At 49.2% G+C, this 22377-nt stretch overlaps 1 protein-coding gene and 1 non-coding gene across 3 annotated transcripts in view; one reads left to right on the top strand and one right to left on the bottom strand.

Moving 5' to 3' along the window:
* Positions 1-3859: 3859 nt before the first annotated feature.
* On the bottom strand, positions 3860-3932 carry TRNAA-AGC (transfer RNA alanine (anticodon AGC)). The gene has a single exon. It is a non-coding gene; the product is annotated as a tRNA-Ala (tRNA).
* A 130-nt stretch (positions 3933-4062) lies between these two features.
* LOC141965983 (uncharacterized) overlaps positions 4063-22377 on the top strand; it is an 80966-nt gene continuing 62651 nt past the window's right edge. The window contains exons 1-3 of one of the 2 annotated variants that reach the window (XM_074918230.1): positions 4063-4146; positions 17358-17461; positions 17643-17724. The gene's annotated coding sequence lies outside the window, so the exon portion shown is untranslated. The remainder of the gene's footprint in view (positions 4147-17357; positions 17462-17642; positions 17725-22377) is intronic. The other variant, XM_074918229.1, reaches the window with a different exon arrangement.

Raw genomic sequence — 22377 nt, 5'->3', positions numbered from 1 at the left:
CGGGACAAATCTATTGCACTTTCCCCAGCAAGCAGGCCCAGGCTGTCCTACTCACCCAGATACACACAAGTCCAGAGGAAACTATGCAAAATGGGGCTGAGAAAGCCAACAGCAAACACCAGTGAGAAATGCATATGCATGTCTTTCCATGAGTCTACTGGTATAGAAGGTATGTCCATTTGGGCATTTGCACAGTCTCAGGTCTGACTCCCTGAGGAATCTGACAGTGACAACTGCCCTGTGTTCACTTCTTCTTCGTCACCACTTCTCCATGTCCTTCTCGAGGTCACTCAGATTTTCTCCCCTTTCTTTTGGACCTCCCCTTCCATTGGCCTTTGTGCCAGGGAGGGAGAGCGCGCTGCCATCCAGTTGCCCGTGCTGCTTGTGGGCATGGCTGGCATCAACCTGGCAAGGATAGATCTTGTGTCCTGGGATCTGAGGAAGTTATGTGTTTCTGTATTTAAGACGACTTCATTTTAAAATTAAATTTACACACATAACCCTAGAGCGAACTTACAAAAGGATACTTAAATTAAGCTTGCTAGTGTCAGTTGAAAGATTTGCCTTTTCCCCCTCTAGCAGTTTTCCATTCTGTCCTCTCTGCTCTCATGATGCCTGTGTGCATATATTTGCAATTAAGGACAATAAAATTTTCAGGGTAGTGACAGATCCTTTGCTAACTTGACCAAGTGATGCCTACCAGTGAATTCATTACGTAAATTCAGCCGTGGTGATCAAACCAGCAAGTCGTAAGCAGGTGCCCAGCTCCATTAGGTGCCCAGCTCCATTTGTTGCACTGAGAGCCTTGTTTTAACTCCTACTTGATCTATTGCTGGAAGCCATTTGTTCCTTGATCTTACCAGCAACTTGAAGCAAGGCTTTGTAGGGGGAGGAAGTGCAAAACGTGGGTCATTCCTGGAGAGCCAGTGGGCTGATAAAGCACTGGGGAGCACAATCATCTGTGGAGCCAAAGTGGAGAACCCAGCAGTGTGGCTTAGCTGATGCTTCCAGAGGAAAAGAAAAGAAAGAAGAAAAATAAACAGATGCTGGTAGCATGCAGCTAGGAGCTGGGAGGAGGCCGAGAAAATTTCGGGCTCCTCAGCAAATACAAGCAAATGCTACTCCCAACTTGCATGTGTGCACGCACACATATGGATGCTCCATACTGTGGCAGCTCATTATAGATTCCCACAAGAAAGCCATTAGAGAGGAATTTTTAGCTGTTCTGATGTGGTCATCTTGTTCTTGTAAAAGAAAAGCTGGTCTCTTCATTTCACGCTCATTTTATTTTTTCAGGGGATGGGAGTCATAATGAAATAATGCTGTGAGTATATGCATAATATTTTATCCCTGCATATGCAATCTTTTACTGTAGGTCCAGTGAAAATGGGACCCCAAGAAAATGAGTCTTTCCAGACGTCTTCATCAGACACTGCACTGCATTGACCTGCAGAAAAAGTATGGTTGGGGAACTTTTTGCCCAGTCCTGTTTTTCTTCTGCATCTTCTGCCTCAACCCTTGGCACTTGTTACCTGCCAGTCTGCAGAGGGCGATGCAGCATCAGTTTGACCAGAATTATGACCCTTTAGTTTTCCGTCATCCCGAGGTTGCCCGTGGTCACCAAGATACTGCAGAGGTTGAGGGCTGAGATGAGGCCAAAGCTTGGGGGGAAAATGAGAGGACCAGACCGGAGGCACAAATGTTTTTCACAATACAGATTCTTCATGCCGGCTGTGTAGCAGGTGATGAAATAGGAGACTGTGATGGATTTCACTTTCCTGTTAAACCCTTCTGCATAGGAAGACTTAGATCCTTTGCTGAAGCTTTGAAGACCATTGTAGTGACAGCTGATTGTTTCATGTGTTTGTCTGGGACTCAGAAACCGAAGCGTAAATCAGCTTTAAAAGGCAAGAGTGAAATCTTCAAGCTAAAAAAAAAAAACCAAACAAAAACCAACAGCCGTACACTCATCTGTTCTTCAGACTTCAGTTTGCATGTTACCATTGCCGTTTTCTGGAAAGGACTGGTGGATGTCCACTGCTGATGGAGACATCTCTCTCTAGGCTCCATGAAACTACCTATGAAAATTCATCAGTATTTGTGTCAGGTAATCACTTTGAAAAGCCACTGCCTCTTCTCTTCAATCCCAGTTTTTATTTGGGCTATGGGAATTAATTGGGAATTGTCTCATTTAAACATACATGCTGCCTATAAAGAAGGGCAGTGGGGTTAGAAGGACTTTTGAAGACCTGCAGGAGTTAAAAATAGACAGGACTGGAGCCTGGGGTGCAGCAAAAAGAGCATAACTAAGTAGTGCTGCTCTGCAAAAATCTCTGCACATGAGATTTATTCAGACAAAAAAAAGAGTTTCCCTGGGTTTATTCTTTTTAAAGGGAGACCCAGTAATAGTAAGGCTTCTTACTCTTTCTGAAGATGCGGTTTAATGGAAGGATGTCACAGAAGAATCTGGTCAGTCTGGAAGGCACCCGCTGATGTTTTCCACCGTGGCCCAGGTCCTGCTCCGGGGTCTGCTGGGATTTAAGAGGACAGGCTTCGAAGCAGACCCCTTCCTTCAGCAACCATCCCAGGGCTCAGTGTGTGCTCTGCAGAGGGCTGAGCCTACCCCAAGCCCACTGCCGAGGTTTGAGGATGGGGTGTTTTCCAGTTCACTCAGCTGTAGGCCGGGGGCTGTGAGCAGCTTGAAAGCTGAATTCCACTCTGCCATCAAAATCTGTCAGAAAGGTCATTTCCTCACCTGTGTAACTGGAGAAAGTGAGCAAAATTGTTTTCCACCTTCACTTTCCAGTTCAGCTTGTGACTGGGATGGAAATGCCACCTGAGTGTATTTGTACGGGGTTGGGTTTTCTTCGTGATACACCTTCAATTTTTAAAATCTGCTCTCTTTCTTTAAAGCATTTAATTATTCCTTGTGGCTTGTTGCAGGAAAAGAATAGCAGAATGTGAAAAAATTTAGTATTTGCCTGAAGTTTGCACCTGTATAAGTTAACTGAGCAAAATCTTGACAGTTTTTTTCCTAAATGGCACATACATCAATGCATCCTTGAGGTATTTCAATTCCTCCCCAGATTTACTAAAGGCAAATGAGTGTTTTGGCTCTATTGGAGGCTCCCAAGAGAGGGAACCTCTGGGATTCTCCTGCTTCTGGACGGGATGAGCAGGTGAGGGCTAGCGCCTGAGCTGCCGTGGGAAAAACCGGGGGGAGTGTGTCCAGTATGAAGTGAGAAGCTGGGGCAGGGTCTGGAGCACAGGTCTGCTGGGGAGCGGCTGGGGGAACTGGGGGGGTTCAGACTGGAGAAGAGGAGGCTGAGGGGAGACCTCCTGGCCCTCTGCAACTCCCTGCCAGGAGGGGGCAGAGAGGGGGGATGAGTCTCTGGAGCCAAGGCCCCAGCGCCAGGCCCCGAGGGAATGGCCTCAAGCTGCCCAGGGCAGGGTCAGGCTGGCTCTGAGGAAGGATTTCTGTGCAGAAGGGGCTGTTGGGCGTTGGAATGGGCTGCCCAGGGCAGGGGGGAGTCCCCGGGATCCCTGGAGGGGTTGAAGAGTCGGGCTGAGCCAGCGCTGAGGGATCTGGGGGAGTTGGGAATGGTCAGGGTGAGGGTCATGGTTGGGCTGGAGGAGCTGCAGGGGCTTTTCCAACCCAGATGATCCTGTGAGTCTGTGAGAAAACGCAAGGCCCTCTCGCAGCGCTGCGCACACAGCACAGCACTCCACTTGCCTTAACCGCGGGTTAAACAAACCTTTAGGAATCAACTAAGAATTTAAGGAATTTTTAACAAAAAAGGGCAAAGCGCGTCGTTGGATGGTGGGGTCAGAGCGCTGCGGCCTGACGAGAAAAAACACTTGGAGAATGCGGGCATCGATCCCGCTACCTCTCGCATGCTAAGCGAGCGCTCTACCATTTGAGCTAATTCCCCTCCCTGCCATCCGCCGCCGCCGGCGCCCCTCTATTCTCTTCTCGCGAGAGGCCGCGCGGCGCCGCGGGGGCGGGGGCTCGTACTGCGCCTGCGCGGGGCCGCGCCGCCCGGGGCTTGTGGCGGTGGCGCGCGGCGGCCGGGCCGGGCCGGGCGCGCGCGGCGGAGGATGCGCGGCGGGGCCGGGACCTCGCGCCCGCCCGCGCGGCGCCCCGCGGTGAGGAGCGGAGGGGGCCTGAGGGGGCCTGAGGGGCGCGGGGTCCGCCTGAGACACGGCGGCGTGTGGAGCCTGAGGGGAGCGTGTGTGGGGAAGCACCGGCCGCGGAGGGGGGGTGTAGAGAGGATGTGCCCGCGGGGTGCGGGGGGTGTTGCAGAGGGCTGCGGGCGTGGGGGCGTCGTGGGGTGCGGAGCGCGCGGAGCCCTGAGCCCGGGGGCATCGGGTGGGGGCTGCAGAGGCGTGTGTGCCCGGGGACACCGCGGGGTCGGCGGGGAGCGGTGTGTCGGGGGCACCCCCCGGAGGGGGAGCGTGATGTGAGGGGGGTGGCCTGAGGGCTGCCCGAGTGGGGGCCTCGGGAAGCTGCCGAGGGCTTGCGGTGCACGGGGAAGCGTTTTGGGGGGCGAAGGGCTGGGGGGCGGGGGGGCTGCGAAAGGCTGTGTGCCAAGGTGGGGTTGCGTGGAGGGTCAGAGCACCCAGCAGGGTCCCTGCCAGGGGGCTGGGGCGCTCTCTTAAGTCTTGGTGGCGTTTCATTGAGGTCAAAGCAGAACAAAAAAAACCCCAAAATACTGTTGGGTTCCCCCCCGCCCAGCTGCCCGTGCTCACCTCAGTTGCTGTTGGGGGAGGCTTGAGGCGCCTCCTTGGGGGACAGGGTGGTGAGCATCCACCTGCCCTCCCCAGCCCTGCTGCTCCCTGGGGACGCGCAGGGTGACCCACGTATGGCCTGGGAGACCCCCCAAAATATCTGCTGCCTGGGGTGTCGCAGGCAGTGCTGGTGGGACGGACAAGCTGGGTGGTGGGGGCCGTCGGAGATGCGGCAGCTCAAGCGACTCAACTAGTGAACCTGCCGCTTGTGGTTGGGCCGCCGTGCCTGGCCGTACCTCCTCTAACAACACCACCCAAATAAGTGAAACCTGCCACCGTGGTGAGGCCGTTTCCCTCAGGAAATGGTTCCGGTTGCTCTTGTGCTCCAACTGAAGTGGAGTTAAGCGCAACATCTCCCCGCTGGATGAGGAAGATGTTGGGTTTGGTGCGTGTCAGAATGGCGGGTGCGGGCGTGTGCTGGAGCCTCCTGGGGAGCTGCCCTGACTGGCTGGATTTGGTGCCCCGTTTTTGGTGGAAAAAAGGGATGTGTTCGATCAGGGCATGCGTAGCAAAGCGTGTGAGGTGTTGGGACCTTTCTCCTCCAGCACGATGTTGAAGAAGAAGAGGCTATTCATGGGCTTCATGCTTTAATTTAAAGCCGTGTTCAGCAGCAGCGATATCCAGGGTTTAGTTAAAAACCAGTCCTTCTAGTAAATGGCTTGCCTTGGGCTTCCCCTCTGATGTTCTTGAATAGGAAAAGGCAAAACCGAACAGTGGTGGAGGCCAATGCAAAATGGTTTCTAAACCAAAGATATTACAAAATCGCTTCTGTTGTATAATCTTGGTGGTAGCTGCTTAACACCTTGCTGTTTGGAGAGCAGCAAAGTCCGGGGCTGAGCGGGCAGGGCTGCAGGCAGTGATGCCTGTCCCCCGGTTACTGCAGTTCACTGAGCAGTAGGAAAGTTGGAGGGAGAGATGGGACCTGTTGCAGCTTTTGCTCCATCAAGCTCCTGGGTGCTTTACACCGTTTCCTTTCCTGCAGTACTTTTGTGCTTCTACCTCAGCTGTGTTCAAGCCATTGTACCGTCGGATTTAAAACCCCTCCCTGCTCGATTTTACACCCTTCCCAAGGGATCTGCCTTAGATGTTCTTCTGATGTACAAGTTAGGTTTTTTTCCTGGATGTATTTGTTGAGCTAGCCTCCTCCAGGACGTGAATTTCTGATTAAATACTCCTATTTATCAACAGCTTTACAACTGAAAAATAGGTTTTTAAAAATTATTTATTTCTTTTCCTTGACAAGTTCTGGTCTGTGAACAGGCTCTGCCTCTTGCAGAGTTTGCTTAATAGCTTCTTTGAATTATATTTTATTGAACTACTTGGAATTTTAAATTTACTCCTCTTTTGTCATTTTCAACGTACTAATATGTTGTGTCTGACTTTAAAGGACTTGTGAAGCATGATCTAGGCTCTTTGGAAACTGTCCTGCCTTTCATTTATCGTTTTCACAGTTGTGAGCTTCCTTCTTGTGTTGGTTGTTTTGGTTTTTGTTTTTGTTTTTTTTTCAGCACAGGGGAGATTGGCCAACAAACATGTTCTGAAAGACATGTTTATCTTCTAAAAAAACCCTAACAGCGACCGAACAAGCAGGCAGCCGCACCCATGGAGCAGTATGATTTCTTATCTTGGAGCTTGACTCATAATTCTGACGGCTCTTTACCTCTATCGTTATTTTAAAAAGAAAGTAGTTTTCTTAGCTAAGCTGGGTGCCAGCCTGAAGAGTGTAACACGTGTGGTGTTTCTTTTTCTGATATCCTCCCGTCCCTTTTACATCACCCTGAGCTGCAGGACCCCTGTAATCTTGCCCATAGGCTGGTTTGTGGGTTGGTTTGGTTTTTTTTTCTGATATGCAGAAAATAGGAGATGCTTGAGAGTATCTCCTACTGGCAAATTTCACCTTCAATTCAAGTGATAGTGTTTCACCAGCTTGCTTTTGCAAAACATCAAGTCGACTCTGTGGAGCTGGAAAAAATGTTTCAGTCTGAGTTTTGCATAGACGCTCTCAGATGTAAGGTTTCACCGCCTGGGTGTTACATGTGTTTTTCCTGTCACGGGGCAGTCTGCCTCCCTGAATCGTTACGTTGCTGAGAGGAACTGGCAGAGCAAATGCAGGAGCAGGGGGGAGAGAGGACTGCCTTCAGCCTCGCTTCATCAGCCCCAGCTACAGTCTCCCTCATTAGTTCCTTGTGTGGTTTAATAACAGGGTTGTGCGGGATCTTATCTCACAGCAAAACCGTTTTCTTTTTTTTTTTTTTTTTTTTTTTTTTAGAATTAAAATTGCACTGAAGGGTGTGTGTTGAGATCGACTTTGAGACTCAAAGCCTGTTAGTCCTTCACAGTCACGCTGGAGTAATTCCCATGCTTTCCTCTCGTGCATTTTAATTACAGGAGAGAGTAGTTGAGCTCTCGCTGCTCAAGCTGTTGTCTGTACTCTGCAAATAAGGTTTCCCCTTGCTGTCTTTCACTTGCTTTGGCAGTGCAGTGCACCTGGGTCTCCATACCTGGGGCAAACATTGTTCAAGTGCTGCTGAATCTCTGTTTTCTCCTTGCGCTCGCTCCCTGCCAAGGACAGAGAAGTCCCTTTGCAGGTGACTGGAAAAAAAACATCTAAACAAACTTACAGGTGCTCTGTGCAAAGAACAGCACCCAGAGATGCTGAAGTTGCAGTGCTATGGGTTGAGCTTTGCAATAGGGTTGCTTGCTGCATCCCCTTTAGGTTTCGGCAGCCTGTGGCACTTAAAGTTGACCATTTTATCGGGTAGTGCAGGGGCGGTTTAAGGGCTGGTTCCTGCCATGCTGTAAATCATTCAGCATGGCAGTGCAATAGCTGCTGTGTGATGGAAGGCTGTTTTTAGCACGTGCCAGATAATCTTCTATGCTGAGGTTAGCGATGTTGGCTGGCTTGCTACAATATGCCTCCCCATTTTACTTAGCAGTAGGTATTTCTGAAACAGCTATTCTGACTCGAGTGCTTGCTCTGTGACTTTCGAGGTGGATGGGTGCTCTCCTTAGCTGTGGGTTTGCTTTGGCACCCTAAGCATTGGGTATTTGCAGAGGCACTGGTGCAGATTTGCCTCCCTGTGTGTTTGCTTGAGCACCAGCTTCCCATACTTCCCAGCTCAGCATCCTGCTGGCTTGCTCCTGCGCGTGCCATCCCCTCTGTGCTGCAGGAGAGCTGAATTGGGGTTGGAAGAGAGCTGACAAGAGACGTGGGTGTTCCTAGAAAGATACTGATTGCCCTGGACAGTTTGGGTTTGTTTCTTTTGTCTCCCTGGCTCTCTCATCATCGGGTCGGGCTCGTTAGGGCAGCAGCTCGTTGGAGGATGGAGAAACAGTGCAGGCTTTGCGGGTTGAGATTGGAGTGGTGCCATCCCAGCCTGCCTCTCTCAAGTGTTAAGTCTGAGGCAGCCTGCCTGGTAATTCCATTAATGGGAGCCTAGTGCCGGAGAGATAAATGTAATTCCAGGGTAAAGCTGACGCTCGGGCTCAAATGGAGAGGATTTGCTGGTTCTCCCGGGTGTGCCGCTGTGAGTAATGTACTCCTGTGTTACCCACAGACAATGTTTAAAGTCTAGATATCAGTGCAAAGACCAGGCAGTGATAAAAAAACCTGCTGCTAAATCTGCATGTGAAGAAATCCTTAGCTCTGGAGCCTAACTGTCTCTTTGCAATGGGTTTTACCAGGAATAAAAGTTTCCTGATTAGCTCTGGACATGCAGGATGACACAGAGATCAGCAGCGAGACGGTTCAGGAGACAGCCTGCATGGGATACAGCCAGAACGAGCTCTCTGTGTATAATCAATGCAGAGCAGAAATGATACCCTGTGCATATCACACCAGAAAGCTTGCAAGCACATCAGAACTAGCCACAATTGCAAGTAGCACAAGCTCCTCCACATTTTTGGGCAATGTGGTCCAAGCTTGAATTCAGAGATTGCTGTCCTGGCCAGCTGTTTTCTCAGTTCAATTTCTTTTCTTTGCAGACTACATCTTCCTGTTTGCAGTTGTATATCCTTATGTCACCATCAGCAAGTCTTGCATTGAAAAGGAATGGTTAAATGTGATATTTTTAGCTCTCCTTGTGGCTGGGATCCTGGAAATCAAACACAGGAGCCAGCACCATTCAGCTTTATGCAGAGGAGCAGTTGCGTCCGTCAGGGTGGGAGTTCACAGCCCTGATGAGCCCTGGTGCTGTGGTAACCCAAAAATCAAGCAAACGAGATGCTTGCCCCCACCTTTTGGAGCTCAGTGCAGGATTTTTCCTTGTGAGAAACTACTTGTCATCACTCCAAGGGGGTGAAGAAAAGGTCCACAAAGAGGAAGCTGGTGCTGGGGATGCTCAACCCCCCGTGTGCCACCATCACGCCAGCTTTGCCTGAGTGTCCATGGGTACAAATCTCATCTCCTTTGGACTTGGGACCCTGCTGGCATCCTGACAGCAGAATTAAAGCCAGCTTGCTCTGAAATGCTTGTTTGTTGGTGTATTCAGAGGCTTGCTGATGCCTCCTCTGCTGTGAGAGGTGTGGGGGAGATCTGCTTTTTCAGTGAGGTGAGGTGAACTCATTGCTGGTGACTGAGCAGCAGCTGGGACAGCCGCCCAAAGTCCACAGCCTGCTCAGGCATCTTTTACTTTTCTTTGCAGCAGCGGTTCAGATGTGCCCGAGTTCTTTACACACATGCTTTGGGACAGCTTGATTGCCAGAGATCGGTGGGATCTCACTGGGACTCACCACATGGCTCGAGTTTTTAAATCTCCTGCCTCCCCTTCCTTTCAGTCTCTTTCTCTGATCAGTGAGGGTCACACTTTCCATGCCTTTCCCCGGCTGCTGAAGCCGAAGCCTGCCAGGAGCAAGGAAGGGTGTGCTGTGGAAACCCCTCTGGCAGCTGCCTTGACTAAGTGTGGGAGAGCCACGTCTGCAGCTCACCACCGTGGTGGCAGGATGTTGGGGGGTTGTAAGCATCGGTCTGAGCAACTGCAATTGCTTTGGTTTTTTTACAAGTTTCCCCCATTTGCATTGTAGCTGACTACTTAAGTTTTAGTTTAGTAGCATGATTTTCTTTTCGCAAGATAAAATTATTGAGTGTGTCCTTTCCTGCTTTCATAGCTCTTGTGTCCTTTCCTGCTTTCTTAGCTCTGACATCTGATTTGGGCTCAAGCAGAGCAAAGTTGCACTGATAGTGAATTGTGTCAAACATTTCAATTCAGAGTCGACAAGGAGGGAGAGGTAAAAAAATAACCTTCATGCTTAGAAATTCAGTTTCTCAAAGTGTTGTGTCTGTGGTGTCTTGTTATTACTGTTTCTCTCCTCCCTACCCCCTCAGTTCCGTGAGTCAAAACCGGTGTTGAGAGCGTCGTTGTCTGAATGGGGGGGGACTTAGTAGGGAGGATGTAATATGTTCATTTCCTCTGGGTAGTAATAAAGTGGGTCAGAAGTGTTGCATGCTATTGCTGCTGATTACAGCGCTAACCAGATAAAGTTACTGAAATTGTTTCAAAGCATCACTGTTTCCTTTGCTTCCTGACTTGTTGCATGAGTTTCATGGGGAAACCTGTATCTGATCTGCAAAGCACTGATTTGCTTGATGGTTCTTCTGGCCCAGGTGCAGGGTTGAGTCACCTTGGTGCAACAGTTTGGATGGCCTGGCACTGAGTTTGTTCCTTATGGAAGTATTTTTGAGCCACATCTGTATCCCCATCTGGTTTGCTGCCTAGCTGACCAGGCAGCTGTGCCAGTGGAGCTGTGGAGGAATGGCCTGAGCTGCTGTGGACTGACACCCATCACATGCTCCCTAGGAGACAGGGCTGATAGGACCATTGCTTGGCTTCCTGGAGACTCCAAGCCTGTTTGCTCTAGATGTCTAGAAGCTGAGCAAATATAGCGTGATAACACTGTCCTTCTGACTGTCGTGGGCTTATGGTGTAAATCCCATGGCAGGCTCTGCAGGTCGTGAACTGAGGATGCTGAGCAGTGCTAGAGTTACCTTCAGCAGCATGACATTTGGTGAGCAATGTTGCCTCAGTGTTGGCCTCAAACAAGATGCCTGTTGAAAAGCCACAAGCAACTTGACTTGGTGTTAATTCATGTTGCAGTATGGGGGAGTCAACTCCTCTAGGTCCTCTCTGAGTTTTAAGGCTGAAGACCTTCTGACACTGCATCTGCTCAACTTTGGGGTGTTTGAGGGGTGATCTGATGCTGTGTTGTACCTCTGTGTGGTGAAGAGATCTGGCTGGAGGCTGTTCAGGGTCTCCCGTACTGCGAGATACAGTGGTGAAGTTGAACTGGGAGTGGGAAGTGGAGGATATATAGCATATGATATAGTTGAGAAAACAAATAAGCTTCAGAAGACCTTAACCACTGAAGGGGTTGAACTTGTTTCCAGCTGAATGTGATTAGCTGCCTCTTAAAAGTGAGGTGCTGTAATCTGGTTTCTGTGGAAAAAATTGCATGGTGCCTGTGTTGAGACAAGGGGTGGACTCAGCTCAGTAAGTGTGTATGTGTGGCTTTCGGGCTCGGTCTGTAAATCCCCTCATTTATTCTGGCCTTTTGCAGACTGGTGAGAGTGCAGGGGGCTTTCTTTCCTCAGCGTTGCCCTCAGCGTGCTTTTAACATCCATGGTTCCAGATGGAAATCGTTGTTGTCCTGCCCTCTCGTGTGCCAGCACTCAGTCCAGTGGTGGGCAGATGCTCCGTGGCAGTCAGAGCTTTTCCCTCCAGCGCAGACTGGAGGGAACAGGTGGGAGGTGGAGGGGCGTCTGCCCTTCTTTGGCAGTGGTGGACTATTGTCAGCCCCCTGTGTGTCTAAGGAAATGGTTTTCCATGTCATCTGTTGGGATTTTACAGGGATCTCTTCCCTTACTGCTTTCCTGCCTTGGGCATGGATGCCAGTTGGATCTCCACTGACCTCTTCCTGCAGCATGTCGAAGCACTTCAATCCTTGGCGGGGGGTTAAGGAGATATCTCCTGCAGGGCACTGGAACTGGCACGAGGGCAGCTGGATGGACAGAGAGGTCTGTGCCCAGAGAGGCTGGGCAGGGAGGGGTGATTGCTCCTCCAGCCCTTGGCTGGGGAACACATCCCTGGTCTTCAGTTTGTGGCTCAAACGGCGCTGCTAGTCCGTATTCTCCGGCTGCTGAAATGGCAGGCTTTGAAATGAAAAGATTGGGTCAGCCAGTATTCTGCTTAAGCTGACAAAGCATTAATTTAGCTCTTCTTTTTTTATTTCAAGAAATTATATTAAGAAATGAGCAAAAGAGGCTGTGCACCAGAGGCTGCTCCTGCTGCAGACGTCGGCTTGCAAAGCTCTGTTGTAGAGTGATTCCTTCTGGTGCTGCAAAGCCAGCGGGGAAAGGAGAGCTGCAGCACAGGAGACCTCTGGGCAGGCACAGCCGGAGGGCTGGTTTGCTTGCTTTGGCAGGTTGTCTTTTGAGTCAGGCCTGAGCTGGTTTTTCCTGCAAGCTGAGGGAGCCGCGCTCTGCCCCAAGTCCCCGCTGCCCGGAGGTGGCACACAGGTAACTGAGAGGTCCCCAGCATGAATGTCCTGTGGGTGGTGGCTCTTGTGTCCTGCCCAGCATCAGCTCTGTGGTTACAGATAGTTGCAGCTGACTTAGAAACAGCTCTGTAAAAATTGGCATGAATTAATCCGTTGTGGTTTGTTTGTTCTTTTTCTTTAGATAAGACAAATTTCTGCAGAGGTGAAAGCTTGAGCTTTGTAATGAAGTCCATGATTTTCTTAAGGATGCTTCGGGCTATTTCTGGGGTGTCCATGTGCTGTGCATGGAAAACTGAGAACGGGGTGGTTGGAGATGCATAGCTGGTTAACTGAGTTTAATGGAAACTCAATTTGAGTAGCTTTGTGCTTTCTCTGGTGGGGGAAAAAAAAAGCTGCATTAAGTAGAGGAGCAGGTCTCAGTGTTTCTGTGAAGGGTGTTTAAAGGAGGCTTAACTGAGAGGTTTAACTGTGCTGGTCTGTTCGTGTCAAGGGCTGGCAGAGTTGGTGGTTTTGACACGGCAAGGCAGTGATCGCCTGGGGCTCTGGGGCAGCTTCCTCAGGAGCCTGTGTGATTAGTGCTGGTTAGCTGAGAAACTAAAAAGAGAGGATTACCTCTGCCTCCTTCAGCTCTGTATGGAGCTAGGGGTGGGGGAGCTCTGTTGGACTGCTGCTGGGATGTTTGGATGGTACTTCTGGGGATGCCGGTGCCTCGGCTCCCTCTGCTCCGCACAGATTCATGGTGTCTACTTTTTTAGGTGAGGATCGTGCTCTTTCTGGTTTTGGAGGGGAGGTGGCTTGCAGGGCTGCGAAGGCTTGTGAGGGCAGCCCCCCCGGTACCCTGAGCTGCACCTGGGTCCTTTGGGACTCCTCTATCCACCCCTGCGCCAGAGGAGAGGTGGGATGGAGGTGGAGGGGGCTCGGGCCACCCCATGCTGGGGACAGGCCAGACTGTGAGGACCACTCAGGGCTGTGCCATGTGTTCCCTCCATGCTTCTGGTGCTGTTGAAGGAGATCACATTGCAGGATGAAGGGCTGGTTTAGAGTTTGAGCCCGTGCTTCTGTTTTTCCGTCCTTATTTTCCAGGGTTTCTCTGCAACAAATTAGAAAATTTTGCTTAAGAGCTTTTTCTAGATCCTTCGCATATGCTTGTCCTTGCTCCTCTTCTCCTGAAAACCATTTGAGAACACCCTTCAGCTATGGCAAAACACACCAAAAAGAAAAGTCCCCAAACCTCTTGGAGAAATTTTATTTTACCACTATTTCTTGGTAAGCTTTAAGACTTGCATAGCTTGTGGTGTGTTGCTGTTTGGGTGCATCAGCTTGGTTTTGGAGACCTTAGTGCTTCACTAGTCTGTTTTGGATGAGTCTTTAGAGAAGTGAGTGGCTGGGCACATTCAGCAGTGAATGGAGCCATTAAATTGATTTTTAAGTGACTTACCTCTGTGCAAAGACAAAGCTATGATGGACTGAAGTATTGTAGGTTTCCAGATGTACCACCGTGCCATCTTTCTGAGGTTGTGCTTCCTGTCAGTTTTAGCTGATCTCAGGCTGTTCTCCTGCCAGAAATCCTTCCCCTTTATTTTCCTTTCTGGGATGGCTTCCAGTTGGATCAAGCAAATGATAGTTGTTACCACAAGCGTAAAGATGATTGGGATGTCTAGAAGGGGGAGGAGGGAAAAGGCGGGACTGTCTGTGTTGGCAGCCAGGAGTGGGTTTACATCAGTTAAGCTGATGAGCATGTGGGAGTGGGCACAGCTTGCTGAAAGGGCAGCTGTCTAGTCCCTGGTAGACCATGTCCTGCTTCTACCCCAGTTTCCCTCCTTGTAAAAGAGGGGTAAGGATTGCAAAGTATGTTAATATTTCTTGGGAGGGTACAGTGTGGTAGAGTCCTTTGAGGTGCACTGCTGACTGATGACTTCATGTATGAGCTGAAAAACGCTCAGCTTCCCAGTTAACCCAGGGGAGATATCCCTCCAGGAGTACTTTGAGCACAGCTTTTAAATAAAATCTTCCGCTGAACATATCAAGGAGAATATTAGATTGAATATAAGGGAAGAAATTTTCTGCGATGAGAGTGGTGATGCACTGGAACCGGTTGCCCAGAGAAGTTGTGGATGCCCCATTGTTGGAGGCATTCGGGGTCTGGTTGGACAGGGCTTTGAGCAACCTGATCTAGTGCACGGTGTCCCTGCCTATGGCATGGGGGTTGGACTAGATGATCTTTAAAAGGTCCCTTTCAACCCAAGCCACTCTGTGATTTGATGATTTCTCTGCTTAAATACACTGCAGACCAGGGCCTGATGTGTCTCCCTCTCTGGAAGGGAGAAGGACAAATCCTGGTGTCCTGCCCTCCTCTAGCCATAAGGCTAGGGGTAGGTTTATTGTCCTGCTCAACTTGTTATAAACATTTATCTGATCCATCTTAGGCTGAAAAGCTGTTGCAAGTATGTTACTGCCTTGACAATGACTTCTCAAGTTCTGTTGAGTGGGGAGCCGGTGTGTCTTTGGTCATGCTCTCGACATGCTAGCTGTATCTGAGGAGTTCCTCATACGTGCTTGTGTTGAAGGGGGTTGTGCATTTTTCTGTTAAAAGCAGCACAGCTGCTCAGCCTTGCTGTCGGTTATGGAGGGGCCAGAGCTGTTTGCTTGAGCTTGAAATTGCTGGTGTTGCAAGATCATCACAGGAGGGGGGGAGAAAATTAGCATAAGCCTCTTAAAGAAAACTTTTATTACTTCTCCAAGCTGGCAGGAAACACCCCACCCCCCTATTTAGACTTCAGAGTAAGGTTTCTTTTATGGTGGGTGTATCTGCTTGTGTCAGAGGCTTTAGCAAAGCTGCACAGTCAGGCTTGGGGGCTGGCAGGTCCTCCGAGGCTGTGTGTCTGCTCTCTTGGCCAGGGCCACCCTTCTCCTTTGCTGCTTATCCACAGTCGCTCCTGTGATGCAGAGCCCTCCTATTTCTCTGCCCCACTGTTTTGTTTGCACCCTTCACTCCTGATGTGGTGATGCTTCCTTCTCCCTTTGTAGGTCACCCAGTATTGCTCAGTCCTCTGCCCCTGTGCTTCCTAACTTAATTTAAAACTCTGGTGAATCTGTTTGCTGCGGTAGATGACATAAAATGTTCCTGTGTCTCTGCAGCACTAGTTCAGTCTGCCCAACAAGCAACATGTTGCAATGTCAGGGACAGAAGGAGATCGAAGAGTTGGTGACGTTGAGAAATGCCTATTTTGGAGCTGGAGGAAGGCAGCAGAGGAGCTTTACTGTCATGAGTGTGTCATCCATGTTCTGCATTGCCTGGAGCATGGTTGTGTCTCTGGGGAAGAGCAGCCCTGGGGCTAGTGATGCTGTTGGGCACTGCAAGAAGAGAGTTTGGGAACAGGGGGACACATACTGATTCCGTGGCACTCGGCTGTGTTTCCAGTATATCTGGCTGCTGTGGGGGCAAAATGCTTTGTCTGAGAGCTGTGGTTGCTTTGGGAAGGCAAGCCAGGCCATCTTCATATGGGTTTGATTAAATCCAGCAGCAGCACTTAGAGAAGCTACAAGCAAGTTTGCCTTGCTCAGCAGTATCAGGAGGCGAGGAGTTTGAACTTTGACGGTGATGTTTCTGCAATGTTGTCTAATAGTAGCAATTACGTTGAGAAAATTGTTAGAGGAAAAAGGAGCTGGAGGCTGAAGGGAGAAAAGTTGTCTGCATGGCAGCCATGCAGACACATGCTGAGCCCTGGTGCAGGAGTGGGTCGATGCCAACACAGATGAAGTCTTAGGAAGCTGATGTAGCCCCTTTAGATGTAAGTCATGTGAAGCTAAGGTATGAATTTCCTTGCTTGGGGGAGGAAAATTGTCTTTCCGTACTTGTATAAATAAGCTGCCACTGAAGATTATTGGCCAGGTTGGATTTGTCATGTTATTTCTCTCCTTATAGAGGCTTTATGTTCCACTGCAGAACAGTGTTCAATTCCTGACTTCAAAAGAAAAACAGAAGGACCCTCCTAGAGGTACATAACATGAGTAAATAACTCTTGTGTTTGGCTAGAGTGGTAATGTAAAGCAACAGGGAGAGCAATTATAAATGGTGATGGAAAAATCTGTGCTTGAGACTGGAGTCCAAGGTCTGTGCTGTGGTCTTGGTGGTCTTCAGCATTGTTTTCATCCTTAGAAATGCCTTCATCCCTTCCGTAATGGGAAAGCAGAAAGGGAAAAATGGGGGGCTGAATGGATTACGGTTTTTCTCAGTTCTTTGAATACCAACTGGCAATGGCTGACGCCTGTGAGTCACCCGCAGAGACTAGGGAAAACAAGCAAGTCTCTTTTTCTCGGTCCAAGGTAAACCAACACACTGCATGAGTAAGTTTTCTCACAGTTCATAACAAGGTCCAGTTGACAGGAAGTATGTGAGATGTTGTCAGGCTGATCCTGTACCTTCCCCTTGCTGGTTTAGTGCTTTGACTGGAGTTGTCCCACCCCGTTTCCTTACTTGCCCCCTGCTTCCAAATCCTCTCTCTGTTACAGTGTGCTTGAGGATGATTGTTCATACACTGTGTTCATTGCTGTCCCCAAACCATTGCATGAAGAGAACGGGGAAAGTAAAACCATATTATGTGCGGTAACCTTTGCTTCAGTTGTATCGTCAGAAAAACATTTCCTTATGGCTGCTTAGAATTTTTTTTTTCTGATACCTCTTCTTTGGCATGCAGTGGGCACTTGGCGTGCCTGCAGTGAGAAGTTTCTGCAGCCTGTGGAGGTGACTTCTGTCACAGCTTTTGCTCATTGCTGCTAGGTATCTTTTGTGTGACTGATGTACAAAAGCTTTACAAAGCAATCAGTGGGAAATGTAAAACCATTTATATTATGAAACCATAATGGTGAATCAATAATAATAATAATGATGATAATGAAGAAATGGAAGCAGCCTGGCTCTGGCATCAGTTGGGATTCATCTGCTCTGCAAACTGGAAGAAATGGCACAACTGCTGTGGAGCAGATCGTCAGCAGCATCTCTGGGAGAGGAGTAGGGGAGTTGCAGAGGTGACTGCTTGCATCCCATTTATCAGCCTCTTTTCTGCTCCTCTACTTAGATGCTGACTTCAGTGCATTGACTGTTGAGTAGGCTTTGCTGGACTTGCCCTTGCTTTGGGACTCATCGTCTTGCCTGTTACCTAGGCTTCCTGCTGTGATTTTGGTGAGTCCCCTGACAGCCTCGTGCCAGGTACCTCCGCTGTGGTGCCAGGGCTAGGCAGGAGTGTGCTCAGGGCAGGGATCTAACGCCCCCCCATCTCTCGTGAGGCTGCCTTGGCATCCGTCCCTTTCACCAGCCAGTTCATATTAATGTCACTAATTACCATTCTCTCTAATGCTTACAGGATTTGCCAGTTTCCATATGCTGATGGGGATTGTGTTCTGGCTCTTTGACGGTGTCTTAAGAGAAGCTGATGCTCTGAACAGGTACGTTTGCTGTGCTCCTGGCTGGGGGGTGTCTGTATATGTCCAGGAGTGAAATGTGTGCAAGTCTGGCCTTATGGGTGTGGATTGACAGATACTGTGGGAGAGACCACTCTGCAGTCAATAGGGTGGTTTTTTTTCCCTCCAGATGTGTTGTGAAAACACTCAGGCAGCAGCTAAGGTTTGCAGTGAGCCTTGCTGACATCCCTCTGAGGAAAGCATTGGAAAACACAGTGTTGCTGCAGCGCAGCTCCTGGGAGGCCACACTCCTTCCTAACGTCGGCACAGCCTTTTCCTTCCCATAGCACCAGCTGGGGAATCCCAGTCGAGCTTGCGGCTGCGTGCCACTGCTGCTCCCTCCTCCTTTACTGGCCTTCAGTAGCTCCCCCGTAGCGTGTGTCTGTCTGCTGTCCCGAGTGGGGGTGGGAGGAAGCTGTTTTCATGTTGATATCCAACCACGAACAAATCTGCTGTTGTTTTCCTAATGTACGGCAAGAACAGCCTGTAGTAGCTCCCTGCTCTACTCTGCCACTGTTTACCATCAGAAGCAGTGGGATAGTGCCTCCGCTGCACTGCCCAGGGCATCTCTTTGCCCCAGTTATTTGATGTATTTATTGCTTTAAGGCATCAGTGCTCAACGGAAAGATCTCGTCTGTGCTCTCTGCAACTGTTTGGTATTGTAAGTGGATTGCTTGAGTAGGTTCCAGTCATTGAGATGCCAAGCATGCTTTCAGCCATGCCTGTCCCTGTGCTACCACCAGGTCTGCTTGCACCACAATTTCAATTCCTGCATTACTTTGAGGAGGAGAAAATATAGGGCTGGGTTGCAGGCTACTTTTTTATTAACTGGAATTATGTTCCCAGCTGACCAGAGGTGTGTGTGCAACCACTGGAATTGGAGGGGAATATTTTGCCATTTGTGGTTGCTCAGGGTTAGTCTGAGAAGCAGGTGGATGGATGCTGCCGCACGAGCACCGATGGACAGGGAGGGGTTGGCCTGGCATGCCGAGCTCAAGCCTCCAGCTTGCCATGAGAATTTAGAGAGCAGAAGCAACTCCTTGCAAATGCCCATCCTTGATGGATCTCATCCCAAAATGGCATTTGGTCTGCTTGAATGACCCATTTGATTGTAGGAGGATGGAACTGTAACTCGCTGCATGAAGCCTTCTTGATTCCTCAAAAAGTGAAATGGATTCATTATGGAAAGCGATCTTTCTTGAAAACCCACTTCATCCAGGACTGTCTGGGCAGCACAGCAAATGCACTGGAGAAGTGGGAGTCATGGCAGAACTGTTTTCACCCAGTTCCCCTGGGGTTTTCTGGGGTTTATTGCACCATGCAAGCAGACATGCTCTCCAGAGCTTAAAGCAGAGCTGGTTTGTAGAGCACTGCCTGTGCTTCCCAGGCTAGCCTTCTTGTTTTAACTTTCCTTTTCTTAAATTTTCTAGCGTAAAAGGCCTCGTTTTAAAGGGAGAACTGTAATGAGAAGAGGGACAGCAAAGGTAGGGTGCCTCCATTTGCTAGCAAGCTGTCACAGGTGTGTATGAGTCGGAGAGAGCCAGCATTGAGTCAGTGCCCCAGACTGCTGGTGACTCAGGTGGCAAAAGCCCAAGTTGTTTTCTTACATGCCTGAGTTGCAGTGAATTTCCTGTAATAGAGTTTCACCTCCTGTAGTGGCTGTGTAGTGAGCGATGTGTCATCCTCTTCCTCCCGTACAGGTTATGAGCAGCTTGGTTCACAGGGGAGGCAGGCAAGTGGTGGTGGTGGCACTTCTCTTCCTACCAAAACAGGTGGAAACTTGATTTACCCCATCACCCTCAACCCTACCTCTATCCTTTTTTTTCCCCTGTTGTTTTTTTTAAGATGGGACAAGTCACAGTAGTTGCAGCTGTCTGTCTGTTGAGCTTGATGTGATTCTCATCCAAATCTGGAGGTTTTGTTCTTCTGGCAGGTCTGTGTTATCCACTACTTCATCGTATTGGGAAGGGATCTATTTTCTGAAACATGGTTTATTTTTAGTCAAGACTTGCCCTGTATAACTGGCAAAAGTTCAGCATTTGCAGCGCAATTTGCAGAAGAAGCAATTTCACCAAATACTAGGGCTGGGGGAAGAGAGAGGAAATGTCATATTAGCTAGCGAAAAAACTAAATGCTGACTTGAGAAAATAGCTTGAGACACTACTGTGAGAGCATAAGGATGGGTAATGCAAGTTGAAAACAGCATTGTGTTTGCTGCAGTGGATAATTCTACCTGGGTTGCTCTTGTTTTTCCTCATGACAACTGCCACAGACGTTAACCAGCCGTGGATGGATGCTAACTGCTGTTCGAGGTAGTCAGCTTTTTGGCCTGACCCTGAGCAGTGAGTTGGCAGTGAGTCAGCAAACTCCCCTGGACTGTAGCACCCATGGGTGCACATCCATGCAGTGCACTGCACTGTCCTGTCGTGCCTGCGCTTGGGGCCGCTGGCGCCTCACCGAGGGTCAGGCTCTGTGATAGACAGGCACTACCATCCCGTGCTTGAGTACCCTGAAACGAGTGGGGTGGCACATGGGATGTCCTGGGGCAGTGCTGCAGCTGTCTCCTCCCCAGCTGCTGCTCCAGGGACAAACTGTCTTCATTCGCCTCATTGCTTTCACCAGATGCTCCTAACCGCTCTGGGTCTTGAACTGGCTTTCCCTTCAGATGTGCAGAGATGTTTTCTTGTTGTTGCATCCCCCCTGACATTTCCACCACTCCTTTCACAGAGGCATCTTTGTTACCATTAGCTGTTAATGCTGCAAACACCACACATCCGAGGATGACACCAGGGAGTGGATGACGGTGTGCAAAGCCTTTGATACTTACTCCTTTGACAAATGAGGCTTGGCTCCATGTGTGGGCACGTAAATGATTTGTTTGCGCTGCGGGTTAACTCCTGCAGTTTGTTTTATCGTTCCTTTTTTTTCCCTCCATAGCAGACAATTGCATAGCAGCTTTGTTACAGTTCCATTAAGAAAACAAAGAGAAACTGTTGAGTTTCAGTTTTCTTCTGAATGGTTGGAAACCAGAAGAAAGAGGGGAAGTAGCACTAGGATTTGAGTCTGCATTCTGTCTGAGTGGGTATACGTTGCTGGCAGGTAATGGAGCCATATCTTTGTGAAAGGATTGGGGATGAAACTTTTAAGTGCAGTTTCAGTCACTGGAGTAGAAGCACCATGAGAATCAAGGTAAGAGCACCCATCAGCTGTCTAGAGCAGTAATCTTCCCAGGGGGAATTAATCTAATTTAACCTAATAAAAGAATTTATGCAGTGGGGTAAGTCTCTGCTATTTCCTGCTGAGCTTCCTGAGAAGATGGGGAAAAATTAAGTGCCAAAACAACCCTCTTCTCTCCTGGGGAGGCTTATGTTTTTCTAAGACCTGTATCTTCCTGATGAGGAACCATCTTTATCAGCTGGTAAATTGGGATTGTTTTAGCTACTAAGTTTTCTCTGGTTCCTTGGGGACTTGCTCGTTATGAACCTATTTGCAGATCCCCCGTCCATCTGGGCATCTGGGATGCAGAACATCTTGCGTGTGTCCCAGTGTTGCTGCAGTGGCCAGCCCCTGTGGATATAGAACTTTCGTAAGGTTGAAGGTTTTCATTAGGGAAAGTTGATGGCTGGGTGGTTTTTTTTTTTTTCCTTTTTGTCTCTTTATATTGCCAGTTATTTCAGGGGAACTTCTGTCTTCTTAGTGCTTTTTCCCCAACAGGTATTTCTCATCCTCACTGTCTCTTGTCCTCAGAGGCCAAAAGAACCCTGATATGTTAGGAAAGCCAGTCTCTACTTTAAATGGCCTTAAGCAGGTGAATATTCAGCTCAATTTCCTTTTACAGCAGCTTGTTATGAAATTATCAGGAATCTCAGGGTTAGCTTTTCTTCTGACCCTTGGGTGGAAGCGAGGAGGGTTTTTCTCCAGTGGGAGAGTGCTCAGAGAAGGTGTCCACCGCAAGCTTTGAGTACTCTGGTAGGAAAATATTTCTCCTATCAGTGAATTTTTGCTGATACTGTTGAACTATGCTTAAAGTATGTGTGCATGTATTGTAATCTGCTGGTGAAGACATGGTGAAAATAGCTGTTCTGGTTTGGACCAAAGGTTCATCTAAGCTGCTTATGTCCAAAGCAATACCCTGCCTCCAGTGGCGGTAGAGGAGCTGCTCTGGAAGGAGCTGGATGGAAGCTGAGCAGCCTAATTTAAGACTCCATCTGCTCTAGCAGCAAGTGTCCTGGGTTTTGAGCAGGCTGAGAGCTCTGCTAGGCAGCCCCAGGTGGTGTAGCAGGCAAGGAGCAGCCAGGTCTGTGACTGAACGCTGAAGCCAAGGTCTGCACGTGTGGCTGCAGCAGCGGGAAGGCTGTCTCTGGGTTACCTGCAGTGAAGGATGGAGCTGACTTTTGCAGGGTTCAGATCACCACTTTTAAAGGCTTTGTTTAGCGCAGACGAGCAGTTGTGACCTGCAGATCTGTTCCTTGGGCATTTTGCCGTTCGTGCTTACCCAGCCCTCTAAGCATGACAACGCCAATTTAAGTGTCTTTCAATTTGCTTTCTGTCACATGTAGAGATCTCATGTAGCCCTTGTGGAGGGGCAGCGTTTGGTGCCTGTCTAAATTGCTACTTATCCCTTGAGGTTGTTCTGCT

This window comes from Athene noctua, chromosome 14, assembly GCF_965140245.1.
Source record: "Athene noctua chromosome 14, bAthNoc1.hap1.1, whole genome shotgun sequence".
Lineage (NCBI taxonomy): Eukaryota > Metazoa > Chordata > Aves > Strigiformes > Strigidae > Athene > Athene noctua.
This window is presented reverse-complemented; position numbering and strand designations above follow the sequence as displayed.